Source organism: Phascolarctos cinereus, unplaced genomic scaffold, assembly GCF_003287225.1.
Source record: "Phascolarctos cinereus isolate Bilbo 61053 unplaced genomic scaffold, phaCin_HiC Scaffold_5;HRSCAF=322, whole genome shotgun sequence".
Lineage (NCBI taxonomy): Eukaryota > Metazoa > Chordata > Mammalia > Diprotodontia > Phascolarctidae > Phascolarctos > Phascolarctos cinereus.
The window spans coordinates 425789197-425795196 of NW_027555958.1; positions in this window are offsets into that span (position 1 = coordinate 425789197).

Here is a 6000-nt window from a genome sequence, read left to right on the forward strand (position 1 = left end):
GCTGAACTACCTGCCCTGTAAACACCATTAGCAGCATCTGTGTGTTTGAAGGCCAGCACTGCTGCACAATGTGCTTGAGGTGAATTAATGGGACCACAGATCAAGATGCATAAACAAGACTGCAAGAGAATACTCTGCTCCTGTTTCCAGGTAGCACTGCATGCTACCTATCCCAGAAAGCTAAGCATCTAGCCCTTAGAAGAAAAAAAAAAACTCCAGATCAGAAGGCAATATCAAAAAACATTTCTTGATATCTCATAGAAATCTTCCTTCTAGAATTTATTCTTTTCTGTCTTGTGGGAACAAGCCATAGTTTTTCTCCATCTTTCACTGGATTTCCTGTTAGATAATATATCTAAAGATCATTCCTGAAACTCACCTTCAGCCTTCTCTTTTCTAGGCTTTTTGCAGAGAATCTAAGAACATGACAGAAACTTATTAATCATTTAATCAGCTGATCCATTAACCAGCATTTATTAAGCACCCAGTAAGTGCCAGGCGCAGTGAAACCTTGAGAATAAAAAGGCATAAAACACTCCCTGCTCTCGAGAAGGTCATAGACTCATGGGAGTCTTCATTCCTCTCCAGGCTGTATCCCTGACTTTCCTCTCAAACTTTCTATGCAATGTCCTCATGCTTGGCACCTCCATCCCTGCCCTCCACATTCTAGCTTCCTCTTTCTGTGTTATTTTCGCCTGAGGGGAGGAATTGTCTTTCTTTCTGCTCATATTCCCAGTTCTTAGCACAGGGTCTGGTATGTAGTAAGTGTGTAACAAAAGCTTATTGACTTGACTTGAGTCAGGCTTGTAACTGAGCAATCACAATAGTTTGCATTTATATAGTCCTTTAAATTTTGTAAAGCAATTTACAGACAAACGAAGGTTGAAATGGGATCCCAAGGTCACAGTACTACAAAGCGTTGGTATCAGGATTTGAGGCCAGGGCCTCAGAGCTCCTCACTCTATCCACTACCTCACACCATCCATCACTCTGTCCAGTATGCCATACTGCCTATAGAAAAATTCCCTTTAAAACATACCTTCTCTGCAATGGGCTTCTGGCCTCTGCTTTTATGCTATTTCCTTTCCTCCCTCCTCCTTCCCAGTGAGGTAGAATTCACTGAGGTATCAAACACGAGACTCAGGCCAAATGCAGCCCAGAATCCTCCCAAATGAGACAAGAACCTGATTAAAATTCAATTGGGAAATATTTAACAAAACAAATAAAAATACAAAAAAATTGAGAACATAATGTTTTAAAACTAAATCAATAGGTGGTCAGCAGAGAATCTTCTCTACAGATTAGTGACTCATTTCTATTGGAGTGTGACACCACTATTCTAAGGCCTTCCCCTTCACTTTTAGATAATTCTAATGTTTTGAATGTTCTGCCTTACATGAAGCAAAGGAGAGGCCATGTAGCATAGTAGATACAGATCTGGCATTGGGAACAGAAAAGTGTGAGTTCTTTTTTTTCCCCTACATTATTTAATTATTTCATGACTTCTCAGTGAAAAACAAGATAGTTTCAGACTTAACTCCAAGACCATAGCAACCATTTGTTCAATGCCTCCATTTTACAAATGAGGAATCTCAGGTTCAGAGGAGTAATAACTCATATTCAAATAAGCACTTGGAGGTTTTCAGAACACTGTTATCACAATAAATCAGTCAAAGGAATGTTAAAAGTACTATTATTTCCATTTTGCAGATGAGGAAACTGAGGTTCTGAGACCTTGCATGATTTTCCCATGATCACATGGCTTTCAAATATATGAGGTGGGATTTCAATCCAGGCCTTCTCCTCTAGGTCCAATGTTCTTTGTATCTCCCCACAGTGAGCATCAGCAGAGTTGATTTCTGGGTTACTCTACTTGCTTAAGCTTTGCTACTGCTCAGCTGCACTGAGTTACCAAGCTGAATAGCAAATACAATTCTTTAAAATATCCCCTATTGGCTATCTCTGGCGACCCAACCTTCAAAGAGGTTGGCATTCAACAGGTGCCTTCCCAGACCATTCTGTAAATACAAATGACTCTGCATTTATACTATCTATATCTTGTATTTACCTAGCTATTTACTAGAGTAGCTAGGTGGTATACTAGATAGAGTGCTGGGTCCAGACCTGAGTTCAAATGTAGCTTCATACATTCACTAACTGTGTGACCGGGCAAGTCACGTAACCCTTTTTACCTCAGTTTCCTCATCTGTAAAATGAGCTGGAGAAGGAACTGGCAAACCATTCCAACATCTTTGCCAAGCAAACACCAAATAGGGTCACGAAGAGTCAGACGTGACTAAAAATGATGTAACAAAAGCTGTTTATAGGTTATCTTTCCCTATTTGAATGAGAGCTCCTTAAGGGCAGAGACCATGGGGGGGGAGGGGTTCATCTTTTGTAGTGTTTTAGCACTTAGCACATAGTAAGTAGTTAGTAAAGCCCTGACTAATCAAATCTCTCTTCAGTCTCTGGAAAAGTTTCAGGAAGCTGTGACATGTCCTGAAAATGGCCTCAATCGCTGCAGGCATCATTTTGTTGTTTACAAGGCACTCGACTTGGAATCACAAGGCTTGGCTTTGCTCCCCCGGAACAGAGGAGAGACCTAATGAATAATTTGTGAATTTGCCGAATTCTTCACTTCAGGGTTGCTCAATTCTAAATCAGATAGAGATAAAGACCAGGGCAGATCTGGATGACTATAGCTATGACTTCTGAAGTCCATTCTACCTCTGGGGGCTATCTCTAGCCTCCTCTTCTGCCTACCCCCAAACCTCCAGTTCTACAAGATGCCAGGCCTTCAGATGCAGGAGCCAAGGGACTGGGCCTGAGTTATCACTCCCAAGTCACCAGCTTGACCTCTTCAACTCCCAGTTTTTCCCCCTATAAAATGAGGATGAAAGCATCCCACTTTTCTACTTCTCAGGACTATTATGAGTATCACACACGTGTGAAAACACTTTGAAAGCATTTGTCACTTTACAAATGTAGAATATTGTTACTGTTGTTACCTTTATTTGTGGAAAATAACACCTTTTGTTTAACCCTCATTCCATTGTTTTTAGCTTTCTGTCATTGATATTTAATGCTGCTTATCCATCAAGAGAAGTGTAACTCATTTTTTATTCTTCTGTATCAAAATTGCATGAGCCAAATTTTATTACACTTTCTAAGAAATCTACTTGGGGGACTGAACTGATCCAGGAAAGTAGACAGACTGAATGATTACTGTATCTGACTAAATGGGAAAGACACGTGACCAAAGGGTCTCAGATTATAAAGAAGGGTGCCAGGGCAGCTAGGTGGTGCAGTGAATAGAGCTCTGGCCTTGGAGTCAGGAGGACCTGAGTTCAAATCCAGCCTCAGACACTTAACACTTACTAGCTGCGTAACTCTGGGACAGTCACTTAACCCTGTTTGCCTCACCAAAAAGCAAAAGAAGAAGAAGAGTACCTAATCTTTTCAAAACGGGTCCCTGCCATGTGGGAAGTTCATCCTACCAATGAGACCTATTGCCTCTGCTTATGCTGTTCCCCTTGGCCTCCACCCTGGGTTGACAGAGGAAGAAGTTAGAGATAGATCCCAGAGGAAGAAGAGATGTCAGAAGGTGCAGCTATAATTATCCAGATCTGCCCTGGGTGGGCCTGGGTTGGAAGTGGCAGGGGCTATGGTTGCCTGGATTCCAGTGTCAGATTGAAGCCTTCCTCAGCTGGGAGAACACGGTAGAAGATTTTTCTTTGATTCTTGGGGCATAATGTGTTGGGAATGATTGTAGAGACAGAACTGAGTTACAATCAAATACAACTTAGTGGCTGGGGATGTAATTTTCATAAGGAAAGGGCCAGGTAATAGCATGTCATAAGCACCCAATAAATGTTTTTTTTTTCATTCATTGGTTCATTCCATGCACTGTACTAAACAACTCAGATACCCCATGGCTAGTCCCAACCTCTTCCAAACTCACCTCCAACATCAGAAACCTAAATGGGAATCAGAAAGGAAGGAGGTGCTAGATACCCACTGGTAATCAAGAGTAGTGCTGAGAAATATTCCTAAGGGTGGGGGATCAGAGTGGGGAATAAGCAGCATGCATGCTGTGAGTTCTAGGCTTCTAACTCTGGAACCATATCATGGATGGAGGAAGTTGAGTCATTCAACATCAGGTCCTTATACATTTGATGAAAGTTGTGAGACCCATCATGCATATACTCATTTCTCATCTTTCTCTCAGACTGAGAACCAAGCTCTATCCCCTCATGCTCTGTAATACTCATAGACTCCTAGGCTCTTAGGATATCAGCTCTGAAAGCGGCCTTAGAGTTTCACAGAATCAGAGTCTCAGAGCTGGGAGGGACCTCAACAGACATCTTGTCTACAATCTCCTCTCTCTAGCAAGTGGCCATCCAGCCTTAGCTTGATGACCACTACCTTGCAAGGCAGCCCATTCCACTTTTGGATAACTGAGTAGAAGATGGTTAAGAGGGGCAAGACTTGAAGCAAGGAGACCAACCAGAAAGCTACCGCAATTGTATAGACAAGGGGGGATGAAGTTCTGCACCAAGATGGTGGCAGTGTTGGAGACAATAGGGTATATATGAAAGATGGATTTGGCAATTACTTGAATATGGGGAATGAGAGAGAATGAAGAATTGAGGGTGATACCTAGGTAGTGTCTGGGTGACTAGGAGGATTGAGATGCCCTTGAAAGTAATAAAGAAGTTAGGAAGGCATCATGCAAGAGAGAGCATTTGCACTGCTCCTTTAAAGGAACACAAGGCTTCTGGGAAATGGAGATGAAGGTGGAATGAACTATAGGCATGAGGGATGGCTTGTGTGAATGTTGTGCAGAATGTTGCATGCATCATCCCTTCTTCCTAGCTCTGTGACCACAGCCAAGCCATTAAGTCAGGCACCTCTCAGCCTGCTTCCTCACCTGTTTAATGAAGATAAAAATAGTCACACTCTTTACCTCACAGTGTTATGGTGAAGATTAAATGAGACGATACACACCTTCATAAAGCACGGTATGGACGTAAGCAGTACTCATAAGCCATTATCAAGTCATGCCTATAGGCTGTGAAAAGATCAAGTGAGAAAATGCAGTCAATTACTAGAAATGATGCTGCTCAAGCATTGTTATTGGAGATCATGGATGATTTAATCTACCTGGAGATAGCTAAACAACATCTAATGAGTGGGTTGCTAGGGTAACGCTACTTTTAGTTTTGTCCCTTTTTAAAAACCAAACTCCCCAGTGGTGGCAGAGTAATTAGGTAAGTAGAGCAAAATGTCTGCTGTGTTGGGCCTCAGCAGCCATTCCACAGATGAGCACCATGCTATTTGCCAGCCTGCCTGCCCAGGACAGACCAGAATTGTTCCCTTGGATGAGTATCTTTTTCCCCAACACATATCACCCCACCACCAGCCTCTTTTGCAAGGCCTACTAGATAAGCAAGTTCTTTTTGCAAGTCTGTGCATAACAGAGGCGTAAATGGAATTCAGCCTCAAATGATGCTCATCAGTGGTATTATGGGCATCCCTCATGAGAACAGAATACACTGGTGCATCTCTTCCCCTCCAAATTAAATTCAAATGAAGTCAAATGTTGTCTGCACCTGTCTCTGCTTACCCGGATCATTTTTCCCCAAGACTGCAGAAGCAGAAGCTGAGGTGTTATTCTCCAAGTTATGTCACTTCTCAGAACTGGGACAAGGCACCTGGGTGCCCTTAGCAAAGTTTGAAACATGGGACCTCTATCTGTTACTGTCCACTGGAGGCTTTGAGCCTTCCTTGTACCATATACAAATTCACTTTGTACCATATGCAAAATAACAATTTAAGAAACAATGATTAGGCACCTAGTGTATGGAGGACACTGTGCTAGGTACTATAGATGCAAAGGTAAAAAGAAATGTAGTCCTTTCCCTCAAGAAACTTACAATCTTACAGAGGACATAAGACAAGGCACAAATAAGTATCATGAAAGGGAGAGTGAAATAAAAG